Source organism: Podarcis muralis, chromosome 1 (genome assembly GCF_964188315.1).
Source record: "Podarcis muralis chromosome 1, rPodMur119.hap1.1, whole genome shotgun sequence".
Lineage (NCBI taxonomy): Eukaryota > Metazoa > Chordata > Lepidosauria > Squamata > Lacertidae > Podarcis > Podarcis muralis.
The window spans coordinates 5,380,916-5,397,799 of NC_135655.1; positions in this window are offsets into that span (position 1 = coordinate 5,380,916).

Consider the following 16,884-nt stretch of genomic DNA (forward strand, 5'->3'; position numbering starts at 1 on the left):
AGCCCATTTTATCATGGCTGATTTAACTGTCTCATCTTGAGTGTTCCATTTAAGCAGCAAGTTATACATTCTCGAAAGTACCTTGGTCTTAGGTTCCAACAGTTCTGTCTCTAATTTCGATTTTTCCACCTGGAATTATGGACCTAATAGGTATCTCAAGCCATTTGCACATGCGGCCATGCAACCAGTCCATGCAGAATGTAGGCACCCTATATATAGAAAGGAGCAAACCAGTGATATTTGAGGGAGCAGGCTAGCAGGCGGGGCCCATGACTTACATCATAGGAGCCGACACAACACAAAACACTGTTGCTGTAGGTAGGTTTTATTTTATTTCTTTTTTAATCTTATAGTTTGGAAATGTACATCCAGGTCTTTTTCCTTTAATTTTTTTTGGGGGGGGCCCAAGAGAGTGGGGCCCTGAGCTACAGATGTCAAGGAGAAAAACAACTACCAGACTTTTAGAAGACATCTAAAGGCAGCCCTGTTTAGGGAAGCTTTTAATGTTTAATAGATTATTGTATTTTAATATTCTGTTGGAAGCCGCCCAGAGTGGCTGGGGAAACCCAGCCAGATGGCCAGGGTATAAATTAATAATAATAATAATAATAATAATAATAATAATAATAATAATAATTACTTCTTTTGCTTATATGTAAATCCAGCACTGGAAGAGAGTGGGCAGCTGCCAGGCAGGGGCTGTGGCAGGGGAGGCTGACACACGTCCCAAATTTCTACTGAGAAATGTTGGAGGACATGGCAGTGACGGCCACCAGCTTAGATGTCTTTAAAGGATTAGAAAAAGTCATGGAGGAGAGGGCTATCGATGGCTACCAGCCACGATTGCTATCCTCTGCTTCCATGGTTGGAAGAAGAAGAAGAAGAGTTTGGATTTGATATCCCGCTTTATCACTACCCGAAGGAGTCTCAAAGTGGCTAACATTCTCCTTTCCCTTCCTCCCCCACAACAAACACTCTGTGAGGTGAGTGGGGCTGAGAGACTTCAGAGAAGTGTGACTGGCCCAAGGTCACCCAGCAGCTGCATGTGGAGGAGCGGGGAAGCGAACCTGGTTCACCAGATTACGAGTGCACTGCTCTTAACCACTACATCACACCGGCACATTGTTGGAGGCAACAATGCTTCTGAGTACCAGATGCTGGAAACCACAGAAGGGGAGAGATGCTCTTGTGTTCGAAACCTGCTTGTGGGTTTTCTCCAGGCATCTGGTTGGCCACTGTGAGAACAGAATGGTGGACTAGATGGGCCATTGGCCTCATCCAGGAAAACTCTTCTTAGGTTCCTTTTTGTGTACTCAAGAAAAAAAGATTGTTATTCTTTTAACATGTCCTCGGTAGCCTTCGATGACAGCATCCTCAGTCAAGGCTGGATCTAGACACATCAAAAAAGCGTTTCAGGAAAACGCATTATAAACCTCAGTGGGAAATCACATTGGCCGAAGATGGAACTCCACAGCACCCTCTGCTGTCACATTGTTATAATGCATATAAAACGCTTTTTCTTCACTAGCCTAGCTGAGTCCAGTATCTGGTCACTTGTGTTGACTTGCATGCTTCTATTCTCTGACCTCCTGTGACATCAGCATGTCAATTGCAGTATTGTGACATCATACCAGTCACCATGTGATTCCTGATTGAACGGGACCCACCCCTGTGTGCTTTTATTTTCTTTATTTAAAAGATTTATAACAAAAAAAATTGGGGGTGGGTGGAGGAATTCTATTGTCTTTTGCAAAGGCACCGGAAACAAAAGACAATTTCTTAGGGTTTATGCCAATATGTGGATTTCAAAAAGAAGTGGGAGATTTGAACTTATTGGAAAGCACCCTTTCTGCAGCTCAAATTCAAATGTTTATCATTGAGGAGCAACCAGACAACCATTTTGCTCTGTAGCAACACATTTTGTCACAGTCAGTGCCCTCCACAGAAAATGCCAATGTCAGACATCAGTCATTGCTATTTGTCAATGCATATTTGTATTGTATTCAGAGTACTACTTTGTTCTTAAGGTAGACCCACTGAAATTGTTGTTGTTTAGTTGTTTAGTCATGTCCAACTCTTTGTGACCCCCTGAACCAGAGCACGCCAGGCACTCCTGTCTTCCACTGCCTCCCGCAGTTTGGTCAAACGCATGTTCGTAGCTTCGAGAACACTGTCCCACCATCTCGTCCTCTGTCGTCCCCTTCTCCTTGTGCCCTCCATCTTTCCCAACATCAGGGTCTTTTCCAGGGAGTCTTCTCTTCTCGTGAGGTGGCCAAAGTCTTGGAGCCTAAGCTTCAGGATCTGTCCTTCCAGTGAGCACTCAGGGCTGATTTCCTTCAGAATTGATAGGTTTGATCTTCTTGCAGTCCATGGGACTCTCAAGAGTCTCCTCCAGCACCAGAATTCAAAAGCATCAACACTGAAATTAGTGGACCTAAGTTGGTCATCAATTTGAATGGATCTACTTTGGAGAGGAGGAAGAATGGATACATTACATCGAAACTGCATGGGTTTTCCCAAACTTGGGTCTCCAGCTGTTTTGGGACTACAATTCCTATCACCCCTGACCGCAGGACCTGCTAGCTAGGGATGATGGGAGTTGTAGTCCCAAAGCAGCTGGAGACCTGAGTTTGAGGAACACTGTGTTAAATTTTGCCCTGGATTTGATGCATGGCCCCACTTGGACTGTAACTTCCCAAACTGATACATCAGCGGCCTCACACGTGCTGGCCGGGACAAACCCTTCACTTTGCATTTGCCTCTGTGTGTTAATTCTGCATTAATGCTCTCCCAAGGCCTCCTTGTCAGCCCCGCAGATGGAGGGAGGCTGCGCTATCGTCTCTCTAAATCACGCGTCTCGCGGCGCAGGAGCTGGAAGGCCAGAGGGCCCTCAGGGACACATTTGCACGTTATCCGAGGTCCTTTGATGAGATCTTCTGCAGCGGACAGCTCGCCTGCCTTCCAGATGTTACAGTTTAACGATCCATGTTTAGACATGGGGATTTCCTCGGTCTTTGGAGATGAGCGGCCGGTCGACGGGTCTCGCATCACCCGCATCGTGCGCTTTCCTCTTCCTGTAAGCTAGAGGACGAAGGATGTGAGAGGAAGCGGGTTCATCCACAAATATTGCAATTCCGTAAAGAAATGCTCTTTGCTGGGTGATCTGCTCAGTCCTTTGCAGTGCAAAAGCGCTCTTAAGAAACTAGGACCATTAGTCTAAATTAGCTGGGTGAGTGCAAGGCGGACCATTAAAAATCTGTGCGGGGGAGGAATACTAAACTCTCATAGAATCATAGATTAATTGTGATTCCTCTTCATTTCATTTCACTTTTAATTTGTAGGTTACCTTTCTATATTACCATACACAGGGTAGTTTATAAGCTGCAGAAACAATGAAGACCGTAGACCTTCTAACAATCTGATCCAGTACGAACATGTCATCATAAAAACATAACTTGAAAATAGACAACTTATCACAAATAGGGGACGCGGGTGGCGCTGTGGGTTAAACCACAGAGCCTAGGACTTGCCGATCAGAAGGTCGGTGGTTCGAATCCCCGCGACGGAGTGAGCTCCCGTTGCTTGGCCCCAGCTCCTGCCAACCTAGCAGTTCAAAGGCACATCAAAGTGCAAGTAGATAAATAGGTACCGCTCCGGCGGGAAGGTAAACGGCATTTCGGTGCACTGCTCTGGTTCACCAGAAGTGGCTTAGTCATGCTGGCCACATGACCTGGAAGCTGGACGCCTGCTCCCTTGGCCAATAAAGCGAGATGAGCGCCACAACCCCAGAGTCAGCCACGACTGGACCTAATGGTCAGGGGTCCCTTTACCTTTACCTATCACAAATAGAGTAATATTCAATAATATTGAAAATAGCCAGCAGGGGGAGCTGTTGGCTTTCAATACTCATCCCAAATTTGCTTTCCGGATGGCAGAAGAATGGCAGAATTTTGGGTCCACGTTACAGAAAACACTGTATGTGTCCCCTCCATGCATGTATGATGTGACTAGGCTGTGCCAGGGCTGTGGGTGGCAGTACTGTAATCTAGACTCGAAGGCTGCACCCTCTGAATGTTCATTAGGGCACTCCTGGGAGTCCAGAATTGTGTGAGCCGAAGGAGGCGATTCGCTTACCATTTGCACCAAGCCTGGCAGATCCAGAGGGCTGCCCATCCCAGGGCTATAGGTGGCAGTCCCTTGGCCCTAGTGGGCATCGAGGCCTGTGCAGACAGCATTCCAAACCCTCCAATATTTCTCTGATTTAAAAGGGTCATCCCGTTCTACATCACAAAGCTTCTCCCTTGTTGGATCTCGCAGCACATCGACATTATACACACGTCGACACCTGTCACCTTGAGCCGATGGCAACCTTTCCACTGATCCTGCCTCACAGAATGGCTGTAGAGGAAAAACGTGCAAGGGAAGGGATCGTGTACAGCGCCTTCCACAGATAAACGGAATGAAATTAAAATTTGGCTGCAAGTTGACTTGAGTCCCTGTCATGTGGCTGGGATAACCCAGCCAGATGACGGGTGGGGAAGTAATAATAATAATAATAATACCCCACCCATCTGACTGGGTTGCCTCAGCCACTCTGGTCAAATAGATAGAGATGATAGATAGATAGATAGATAGATAGATAGATAGATAGATAGATAGACAGACAGATAAATAGAGGAGAAATTAGCGACCAAATTGCTCGTTGGAGCAAGACAGTTTGAGCATATTACACTGATCCTGGTCCGATTGCACTGGCTACCAGTTAGCTTCCAGGTCCAAATCAAAGTGCTGGTTTTGACCTATAAAGCCGTCTATATATAGGGTGCCTACATTCTGCATGGACTGGTTGCACGGCAACATGTGCAGTTGGCTTTAGATACCTATTAGGTTTTACCTAATAGGTATCTAAAGGGATGCGGGTGGAGCTGTGGGTTAAACTACAGAGCCTAGGACTTGCCGATCAGAAGGTCGGTGGTTCGAATCCCCACGACGGGGTGAGCTCCCGTTGCTCGGTCCCAGCTCCTGCCAACCTAGCAGTTCGAAAGCATGTCAAAGTGCAAGTAGATAAATAGGTACCGCTCCGGCGGGAAGGTAAGCAGCGTTTCCGTGCGCTGCTCTGGTTCGCCAGAAGCGGCTCAGTCCTGCTGGCCACATGACCCGGAAGCTGTACGCCGGCTCCCTCGGCCAATAAAGCGAGATGAGCGCCGCAACCCCAGAGTCGGCCACTACTGGACCTAATGGTCAGGGGTCGCTTTACCTTTAGGTTTTACCATATTGCATATATTCAACACAATAAACAGCGACAATTTGTTGCTGGCAAAGGACAGCTGGACATAGCAAGGGCCCCATGACCTTCAGGAGCTGAGGGCCTCATCAAACCTAAATCCGGCCCTGGCTACGAAAGATCTGAGAGGCAAAGGGATCTCGAGAGCCCCTGTGCAAGAGAGAGAGAGAGAGAGAGAGAGAGAGAGAGAGAGAGGGAGGGAGGGAGGGAGGGAGGGAGGGAGGGAGAGAAACAGACACATACACATACACATACACAGAGAGGGAGAGGTTTCTCACCAGCTAATTATCTGTCAGGTCTTCAGGTACCCAAATACAGACGGTCTTTTACCCTCGCCAGATTTAACGTTCTCCCTTCTGCCTTACTTCAGGGCAGATTTGAGGGTAAACCTTGTGGCTCGTTGGAAGTTGAAACTGCTTCCCATGTACTATTACGTTGTCGTCTTTATGAGGATATACGTTTGACTTTTATTACACCTGTTTTGCAAAAGTCCAGGAAAGAATCGGAATACCATAGTTTAAAACTACTGCTAGAGGACAAGAATCCCAAGACTACATTAAATGTAGCTAAATTCTGTGCGTCTGCAATCAATCGCAGGAAGCAAGTGGTATCCCATAATGACCAAACCCCTAAATGTTAATTACAGGGGGCACGCTAATAATTAATTTTAATTTTCTATATTTAAATCCTTGTTATATTCATATTGTCCCTTGTATTTCTGATTTTTTTTATGATCTATGATATTGTGTGTGTTGACGCTGGTCTGTGACCGTATTAATAAATTCATTCATTCATACACAGAGAGAGAGACTTGTGGATTTCCGCAGCCCTAAGGCATTCATCAGACCCTGGACCGAAGGGCCGGCAGGAACATCTGGGATGCTTCGAAGCAGCCCCTGCCTCTGGGCGGCCTGTGCTGTGCTAAGCCGAAAACACATCCTCCCGGGGTGTCAGGTTCGCTCCGCTCTCCTCGCGTGCCAGCAGCAACTGCAGCACCTGCGAGCGGCAGATGAGGAGCCCCCACTTGGCAGCTGACGCTTCCAGATGCCACAGCCTCCTGCTCTTTCTCTCCCCCCCCCCAGGAAGAACATCTGGGCCCCCGAGAGCTTCCTGCTGGCACCTGAGGCCACACGGCTGTCTCTTGTGGTGGTCTTGGAGCCGGCTGGGACGGAGGGCCTCTTGCCTGCCAAAAGGACATTTGGGAGAGAAACCCGGTTCCCCAGCCCAGCACCCCCTTCGCCCGAGAGCCGGTAACAACCAACGTCCAGGAGGTTCAAGCAGAGAGGGACACACGGGACATTCTCTTCCCACCTTGCCCTTGACACTTTCTAAAAGCAAGCCACCATTTGTAAAAAGAAACATTTGCCTGGGTTTCTTTTCTTTTTAAAAAAGGAATACTTTTTTTTTATGGTTCCCATTTCATGGCTTTTTTTTTTTGCAAACAAAACATTGTCCTGTTTTTTTAAAAAATGCATCAAATCCTAGTGCCTTGCAAACACATACAGATGTCTGCGGGTTGGGATAATTTGCTGTACCTGCTAAGAATGAAAATGTAAAAGAGATGAATCACACACAACACCACACCCTTGTTCTAGAGTCTGTTTTAATATTATTATTATTATTATTATTATTATTATTATTATTATTATTTATACCCCAACCATCTGGCTAGGTTTCCCCAGCCACTCTGGGCAGCTTCCAATAGAATGATAATAATAATAAAAATAAATAAATAAATAAATAAATAAATAAATAAATTAAGCATTAAAAATTTCCCTAAACAGGGCTACCTTCATATGTCTTCTAAAAGTTTAGCAGTTCTTTATCTCCTTGACATTGGATGGGATAGCGTTCCACAGGGCGGGCACCACCACCGAGAAGGCCCTCTGCCTGGTTCCCTGTAACTTGGCTTCTCACAAGGAGGGAACTGCCAGAAGGCCCTCAGAGCTGGACCTCAGTGTCTGGGTTGGATGATGGGGGGTGGAGATGCTCCTTCAGGTCTACTGGGACCATACCTAAGTAGATGGGATGGCTTACCCTTCCCCAGTCATATGATTCTTGCATTCCAAGGGGTTGGACCAAATGGTGCTTTGTGTCCCTTCCAGCTCTGTATACCTGTGGTTCTATATGCAAAGCAGGGTCCTTGCCTCTTGTTAAGTTGTGGGCAAACATATCAGACGACACAGCGATTCTTCAAACAGCTCTTATTTATTCACAGGCCAGAACAGAACAGAACTGAAGGGTTCAGCCAGCCTGCTTATATAGAGCTGTACTACAATGCAACAGTAACCACTTTCTGTAACTATCCAATCACTGAACGTCACTTTCAATCCCTTATTTGCATATGTGGACCTGAGTGAAAACTATCTACAGTATCCCCCTGCTGGCCCTGGGTGAGAACTTCAGTACGTAACATCTCTCATTCTCCAGCCAAAGGGAGAAGTAGGCAAGAGGCGTTGAAGAACCACAATGAAGATCTTCACCAGAGAGTCTTTGCTGAGCGCTTCTGCCGCCTGAGGTTAGCACCCAAATGGCAGCTCTCTCTCTCTCATTGTATCTGTCTGGCACCCTGCCATAATACCTGTGCCGGATTTGCGTATAAGCTAAACAAGCTATAGCTTAGGGCCCCACTCTCTTGGGGGCCCCCAAGAAAATTAAAGGGGAAAAAAGCCTGGGTGTACATTTCCAAAATATAGGATTAAAAACAAATAAAATGAAACCTACATACAGCAACAGTGTTTTGTGTTGTGTAGGCTCCTATGATGTAAGTCATGGGCCCCGCCTGCTAGCCTGCTCCCTCAAATATCACTGGTTTGCTCCTTTCCAGATATAGGGTGCCTACATTCTGCATGGACTGGTTGCATGGCCACATGTGCAAATGGCTTGAGATACCTATTAGGTCCATAAATTACCATATAGCATATATTCAACACAAAGAACAGGTTTGCTCATTTCTATATATAGGGTGCCTACATTCTGCACAGACTGTTATGTGCAAATGGCTATAGATACCTATTAGGTCCATAAATTACCATATAGCATATATTAAACACACAAAAAAATTTTGTTGACAGCTGGACATATCAAGGGCCCCATTACATTCAGTAGCTTAAAGGTAAAGGGAGCTCACCCCGTCGCGGGGATTCAAACCACCAACCTTCTGATCGGCAAGTCCTAGGCTCTGTGGTTTAGCCCACAGTGCCACCCGCATCCCATTCAGTAGCTTAGGGCCTCATCAAACCTAAATCCGGCCCTGGTCCTAGGACTAACCCGTAGTGAGGCACAGCCCAAATTACGCCTGGCCTGCTCCCCGTTTTTGAGTCTACGGGGGTCACGAGACACAGGCCCAGGGTGCCTGTCATTTCTGCCCGCCACCACCCTTGCCCACCTCCCTGTCTCAGAAGCACCGTCCCGATGAACGCCTTCTGTTGGCGATGAGGAGGAAGTGATCTCATGGGCTCGCCTCTTCGCCCGCAGAAAGGTTTCGGCTGCAACATGACATTCCACCCCTCCTGCTCTGGTTTACACCAAAATCCAGCTCCGTGGCCTGCAGATCCTCAGCGTTAAGAGCAGGGAGAGGCTGACCTTGACAACCTCATTTCTCATTCCTTTCTTGTTATAGGTAATATAGTCGAGAAATGTGGTTTTAATTAGGGCACTAATGAAAACTGAAAATCCAGACAGACACTTGACAAACTCTGGTTCGCTTTATATTACATTTGTGCTAACTACAAAGTATTCAGCTGGGGGTAACTTTATCTCCCCTTCCCTTGAGCATCCGCCCGACTTAAGCTGGATAATTAATGTGTACTTTGGCTGGAGGTCAGCTTACAGTTGGTTGAGTGGTGTTTTTCTGGCATATATATATATATATATATGATTTTAAAAGACGTTGTAATGAAACAAATATGTTTATTACCTCTTCGCTTGCATCCAGAGGGAACGCTTAGACCTGTGGAGAGAGATGCACTGACCAGAGGAATAATAGAAGATCTACTAATAAGGCAATATTGTATGTTTCGTTTTGTGGAGGCTGCACCAGCTTTAATGGGAAGCAGAGACGACGACGGCCGCAATTGGTGGCACCGTTTGGAACCATCCCGGTTCAAACAGCGCATGAGAGGGGGCGCTGGTGGGGTCGTCGATTTATTATTTCGGTCACAGACCAGTTCCAGCTCACATACGATATCAGGGAAGTCATAACACACGATAGGGATACATTTAAAGTTGCAATAGGGCATAACAGGGACAATACAGATATAACAGCAGTTAAAAACATATCAGTTAAATCTTAATCACTAAAATATAACCTAAATTTGTCATTTAAAGCGTTAGTCATTATGGTAAAGGTAAAGGGACCCCTGACCATTAGGTCCAGTCATGACCGACTCTGGGGTTGCAGCGCTCATCTCGCTTTATTGGCCGAGGGAGCCGGCGTACAGCTTCCGGGTCATGTGGCCAGCATGACTAAGCTGCTTCTGGCGAACCAGAGCAGTGCACGGAAACGCCATTTACCTTCCCCCCGGAGCGGTACCTATTTATCTACTTGCACTCTGTGCTTTCGAACTGCTAGGCTGGCAGGAGCTGGGACCGAGCAACGGGAGCTCACCCCATCGCGGGGATTCGAACCGCCAACCTTCTGATCTGCAAGCCCTAGGCTCAGTGGCTTAACCCACAGTGCTACCCGCGTCCCAGTCATTAAGGTAGCACGGCTTGTTCTCTAAGTTTTATGGCAGTCACAAAGAATTTGGCCTGGTGGGGTCATATATTTGCATACTTAAATTTGTACCCCACTTCCCCACCGAATGGTATAGCAAGAAAGCACATATCAGTTGCCAGTCCATATCCAGCCCCAATTAAAGGTGCTCAGGTTAGTTACAGATCCTCCCAAGTCTGCAAAGAGAAGTCCAGGGGTGGTGACCCAAGACAGGGTCTCCTTGGTAGCAGCTCCCACATTGTGGGCTTCACTCCTCATAGATGCCCATCTGCCTTCTTCACCATATAACTTTTGCAGAAGACCCACCTTTTTGCCCTGGCCTTTGACACCTGAGATGTGACTGTAATCAAGTTTAAACTGATTTTAATATGTTGGGACCTGCCCTGGGGCCTACTGGTGAAGGACAGGTAATAATAATAGAATCGTAGAGTCTGAAGGTCATCTCTTCCAACCCCCAGCTATGCAGGAATCTCAACACGCGGTCCCCCATCCAGTTGTAAACCATACCGGACCCTGCTTAGCTTTGCAAATGTGCTAGCAGTTTTATTGCTGCATAACAATTATAATTATAATTAATTATAATGCAGCTAAAACATCCTATTGTTATGTACTGAGTTGAATAGGATCCAAAATGCAGCAGTCTGATTGGTCCTAGAACAATAGGATTCAGAATGCAGCAGTCTGATTGGTCTTAGAACAATGCAGCAGTATGATTGGTCCGCAGGAGCCACCCAATCCAGCTCCAGGTGGAAGTGAATCCGCAACCTGATTGGCCTACAGGAGAATCCCGGAATTAGTCAATCACGTGGGGCCTATTGTGTAAATAATGTATATAAAGCAGATATTTTGGGGGAACTTTCATTCCTCCTCACCACTATGAGCTGAATAAAGAGCATGAAATCCACTCTCGACTCGGAGTATATTTCACTATAAACTCAGAAATGGCTCACCAGGTGAGGTGGAGCTGCAACAGTAACTGCTTGGGAGGTGGGGAGGAGGTCGGTGTTGTGCAAACACGACAGCAGAAACACCAGATTGGCTCTGCTGATGCGTTGGAACCACGCCAACCTGCCCACTTGCCTTGCCCTGTAAGCAACAGCGAATCACCTGCCAGGAAGCTCTGCCCCAGTGGTGAGTTGCTACTGTATGAACTCAGTACAGATAGCCAGCTAAAACCACGTCTACATATTTACAAGTCAATTTGTGGACCATGTTGTTGTTGTTTAGTCGTGTCCAACTCTTCGGAGAAGAGCACGCCAGGCACTTCTGTCTTCCACTGCCTCCCGCAGTTTGGTCAAACTCATGCTGGTAGCTTCGAGAACACTGTCCCACCACCTCGTCCTCTGTCGTCCCCTTCTCCTTGTGCCCTCCATCTTTCCCAACATCAGGGTCTTTTCCAGGGAGTCTTCTCTTCTCATGAAGGGGCCAAAGTACTGAAGCCTCAGCTTCAGGATCTGTCCTTCCAGTGAGCACTCAGGGCTGATTTCCTTCAGAATGGAGAGGTTTGATCTTCTTGCAGTCCATGGGACTCTCCAGAGTCTCCTCCAGCACCAGAATTCAAAAGCATCAGTTCTTCAGCGATCAGCCTTCTTTATGGTCCAGCTTTCACTTCCATACATCACTACTGGGAAACTACTACTTGTGGACCATAGCCCTGGCTAAATAAAAGAAAGCATCCTTTTGACAGAGAAGGGTCATTAGAGACAAGATGAGGAGCCACCACAGAGAAGTTCCTGCCAGTTGTGCTTCAGATCCTGGTGGGACAGGTGGAGGGCCTTCCGGATCAGGTCAGGGGCCAATCTGGTCCAGCATCCTGTTCTCGCAGTGGCCGACCAGATGCCTTTGGGAAGCCAGCAAACAGGATCTCCCCCCTCCTGAGGCACAGCACAAGAGCACAAGAGCATCTCCCCCCTCCTGAGGTTTCCAGCAACTAGGATTCAGAAACCTCAATCCAGTATACCTGAAGGAGCGTCTCCACCCCCATTGTTCTGCCCGGACACTGAGGTCCAGCACCGAGGGCCTTCTGGCGGTTCCCTCACTGCAAGAAGCCAAGTTACAGGGAACCAGGCAGAGGGCCTTCTCGGTGGTGGCGCCTGCCCTGTGGAACACCCTCCCACCAGATGTCAAAGAGAACAACTACCAGACTTTTAGAAGACATCTGAAGGCAGCCCTGTTTAGGGAAGCTTTTAATGTTTGATGCATTACAGTGGTACCTCAGGTTAAGAACTTAATTCGTTCCGGAGGTCTGTTCTTAACCTGAAACTGTTCTTAACCTGAGGTACCACTTTAGCTAATGGGGCTTCCCGCTGCTGCCGCCGCGCAATTTCTGTTCTCATCCTGAAGCAAAGTTCTTAACCCGAGGTACTATTTCTGGGTCAGCGGAGTCTGTAACCTGAAGCGCCTGTAACCTGAGGTACCACTGTACTGTATTTTAATATTTTGTTGGAAGCCACCCAGAGTGGCTGGGGAAGCCCAGCCAGATGGGTGGGGTATAAATTATTATTATTATTATTATTATTATTATTATTATTATTATTATTATTGCTGCCTCTGACTGTGGAGGCAGAGCCATCATGGCCGTTGGTAGCCCTCTTCTCCATGAATTTGCCTAATCTTCTTTTGAAACCCTCCAAGACTGTGGGCCCCACGGTCTCCTACAAGACCAAGTTCCCTAGGTTAAGCAAGCAACGGCAATGTCTACTCTTCCTCACCGAATTCCTCTTCCCATTAGGCTGGGGTGAGGCTGCACCCAGTCAGCTGTCCATTAGAGCTGGCATGGGGGAGCTCTGGCCCTTCAGAAGGTGGACTCCATTTCCTATCAACCTTGGCCATCATGGATAATGGTCAGGGATGATGGGATTTGCGAAAGCCATGGGTTCGCCATCCCCGTATTGGAATAAACCATTGTTTTGCGCAGGGCACTAAGCCTGCTGGCATCTTTTGCAAACTGTGAGTGCACCCCACCCCACTGATAATCCTTCGCAACATGCCGTGCTGACGCAATTGGGGGGGGGGCTGATGTGGGAGGGGGGAAGGGGGAGTTGGGAATCCACCTCAAAGTTCTATTATCTGGTGCGCCTTGGAACTCGGTGCATTATCGGCGGCGATTTAAAATGCAAAGACAACCAAAAGTGACAGGGATTAATTTCTCCACACAGAGACTTATTCAAAATTCTGTCTGGATTAAAGCAGGAAACGCATTCTTTGCCCTCCTATTAAAATACCGGAGGAAAGATTAGATTTTGCTCCAGTAGGTCTCAAACGTTTCTTTGTGAGGAGATGAGATCGTACATGTCCGTTTGCGGTACCGATATTCTCCAGGAGGTGTCACAAAGCCGCCTGAAATCTACAGTGTTGTGAATTTGATTTATAAGGTTGATTTTTCATGCCCTTAAAAAAAAAAAGGAAAGAAAGTCCTAAAATGTTTTGAGATGTTGGCTGCCGTCGCCTGTGGAATACCTGATTTCAGTTCAATCAAGCATGCAGACCAGCACATGAAGAAGGGCAGGCGAGGTGGGAGTCTGCCCATAAAATAGCCGAAAAACTCCCCGTGAACTACATTCCTGATCCGTGTCAAAACAGCCTATATTTATTTCCCAGATTTATATCCCTTCCTATGCTGTAAAAACAATTCCAGCGTGGGCCGCGGCACACAGAATGGGTAAAAAACCATGAGAAACAATCGCAAAAACCGTACAGGATCACAACGTGCACAATTTCACAAAGGAAAAGCATGGATCTGCCCCGCTTCCGTGGATGTGGCAATAATCCTGACTCAAAATGCCTGGCAGAAGGGGAATGTTTTTAGCAGGAATGGATAACCAGCCTAAATCAGAGCTTGCCTTATCCAGAGAATCACAGATTTGGAAGAGACCCTAAGGATCATCTAGTCCAACCCCTTGCAATCCAGGAATATACAGCTGTCCATTATGTGGGTCGAACCTGCAACCTTGGCGTTATCAGCACCATGCTCTAGCCCAAGGGTAGGCAAACTAAGGCCCAGGGGCCAGATCCGGCCCAATCGCCTTCTAAATCCGGCCCGCAGGCGGTCCGGGAATCAGCGTGTTTTTACATGAGTAGAATGTGTCCTTTTATTTAAAATGCATCTCTGGGTTATTTGTGGGGCATAGGAATTCATTCATTTCCCCAAAAAATATAGTCCAGCCCCCCACAAGGTCTAAGGGGCAGTGGACTGGCCCCCTGCTGAAAAGGTTTGCTGACCCCTGCTGCCCAGTTGAGCTTATTATTAATATTTATTAATTAAATCTATGTACCACCCTTCATCCAGTGATCACTGGGCAGTTTACAACCTACCTTATTGTGGGAGCACAAGGTGCCATCACTGAGCAGGCCCTGCTATGATTCACAGTAGCTGGGTTTTGCTCAGTGATGGTTTTACTGGAAAGTAAATCCCAATAGTTCCAGTGTTTGATGGCAAGTGGAGTGCTGAGTGTTCTAGAACAGCCTTCCCCAGCCTGATGCTTTCCAGATGTTTTGAACAAGAAAGGAGATTCTGACTAAACATCAGGAAAAGGGTTCATCATTATTACCTGCCCTTCACCCTAAGGTCCCAAGATGGGTTACAACAATTAAAACATGTCCAAAAATTTATGGAACAACACACACAGAGGGGGTCTGAGGTGCTGGTAAAAGCAAAAAAGGAATGCCTTACACATTTTGAGCAATATGGTCCTCCTCAGAAGTAGACTCTTGAGACATTCTCAAGAAATAACCAAATAAATTGCTTACAGGTAGCCTCAGAACCCAGTGAGAAGATTCTGTAAAAATGGATGCAGAAACTTCAGTTGATCATAGAAAGCAAATGACTGAATGGAATGGGAAAGTTGGTCCTTTCTCTTCTCTCTGCCCGTTGAATTAAAAGCATGCCCATCATAACTTTGACATCCACATTTAGCAGTATGTCCTGCCCTTCTCTGACGGATGATGCCCATGGTTTTTCCTGAGCTCTCCCTCAGCTGTTCCCCCTTGTTGGAGGACAGAGCTGTATATACTACATAGGTAAAGAAATAAGAAATAAGGTAAAGGACCCCTGGACGGTTAAGTCCAGTCAAATGCGACTATGGGGTTGTGGTGCTCACCTCACTTTCAGGCCAAGGGAGCCAGTGTTTGTCCACAGGCAGCTTTCCGGGTCATGTGACCAGCAGGACTAAACTGCTTCTGGCACAATGGGACACTTTGACAGAAACCAGAGTGCATGGAAACGCCATTTACCTTCCCGCCGGAGTGGTACCTATTTATTTACTTGCACTGGCATGCTTTCGAACTGCTAGGTTGGCAAAAGCTGGGACAGAGCAATGGTAGCTCATTCTGTTGAGGGATTCAAACCGCCAACCTTCTGATCGGCAAGGCTTCATGGTTTAGACCACAGTGCCACCCACATCCCTTACCTTGTATACTACATAGACTATCTTGGGCAACCCTAAGCTGGTCTGCTCTCTTAGGTGCAGGGAAAGATGCTACCCAATTGCTAGTTTAGAACAGGGGTACCCGCTTGAGTAAAATATTGGAGGATAAGCCCCACCCTGTACAATCAATTGCAAGATGTGGCTCATGCAAAACATTTGAATGGCAATGCCCACCAACTTTGTGGGCCCCTCAAATAATTTATTGCAGGTGGCTAAAGGGACCTCAGCTCCTAGAGTTGGTTCCTATGGCTTGGAACAAGATTCAGCTGCCACTACTGTTGGCTTCTGTGTGTGCAATGGGAAGAGACACCTCCTTCTCCTTCACTTCTAGCAGCAAAAGGTCTTCTGCTGACCCTGGGCATCTAGACACTGTGTTTTGTACTTGTTGAACTTTTGAGTGGTCTCCAAGGACAGCCCCATGTTTGACACATTACAGTAGTCCAAACCAGATGTTGTCAGGGCATGAAGAACTGAGGTCTATCTCTATCCTGGAGGAGTCACAGCTATGATTGTATCAGCCATGGCTGACGGAAGGTTCTTTGTGGGTTTGTAGCTATAGGACCAGATCCAAGGGAAACCCTATAGCTGCTCACCTAGTGGTGCATCTCTACCCAGGAAATGGCCAATGACTGAGCAGGCAGCCCAGGATGGATTCAAAATGGCAAACCTGGCTAGATAGCTGCTTGAATTTCTGAGCAAATGGTGGCTCCCCAAGCCTGCAATAGCTGCGGAGAGAATTGATGAGGCCTCTCGTACCTGGAGTGGAGGGTTTTTATGGTGGCCAATACTCAGAAACTCATTCGAGCAATAAATTCACTTGCCTTTGAGTTTACAAGGCTATAAACATTGAAGACCTTTGACCCCGGCATTTACCAAATACGTTTGCTGCAGTTGTGTTTATGGACAACTATTTATAGGGAAGTATTTTGCACCAAATTCCACATGCAAAGGAATAGCCATTTAATTTTGCAGCTTTCCTTTTGCTCTCCATCTTTACTTCCTGAGTGCTTTGCTTTGCTTTATTGGGGGAATCGGGCTCCAGGAAAATTGGCATTTGACCGGGGGAAGTTAATTTAGAACTCATTTCAGTTTCCAGAGAAGAGTTTAGGTACACTCAGATTGGGGGTTTGCCAGATATTTTCATTTCAGTTCCGTTTTCACACCACCCCAAAGATTTGGGGGGGCCACTGACCACATCTCTAAATTTCTCACGGACCATCGTGGTATGCCAATAAGAACATTAGATTAATAAGAATCATGAAAGCAAAATGTGCTTTTCTCTACGTTTGCATTTCCCCCTCCAGAAATACAAAATAAAACCGTGGCATTGTTTACGTCAGGGCCAGGAAGAGGCTATGGATTGGCGTACAGAACCTTAATTGAGGATCCCTGAGTCCTGTTTCTGAAAGAGAGAGCTGGTTGCTCTGGAACCAGAGTTTGTGCTCCAGGTTCAGCCG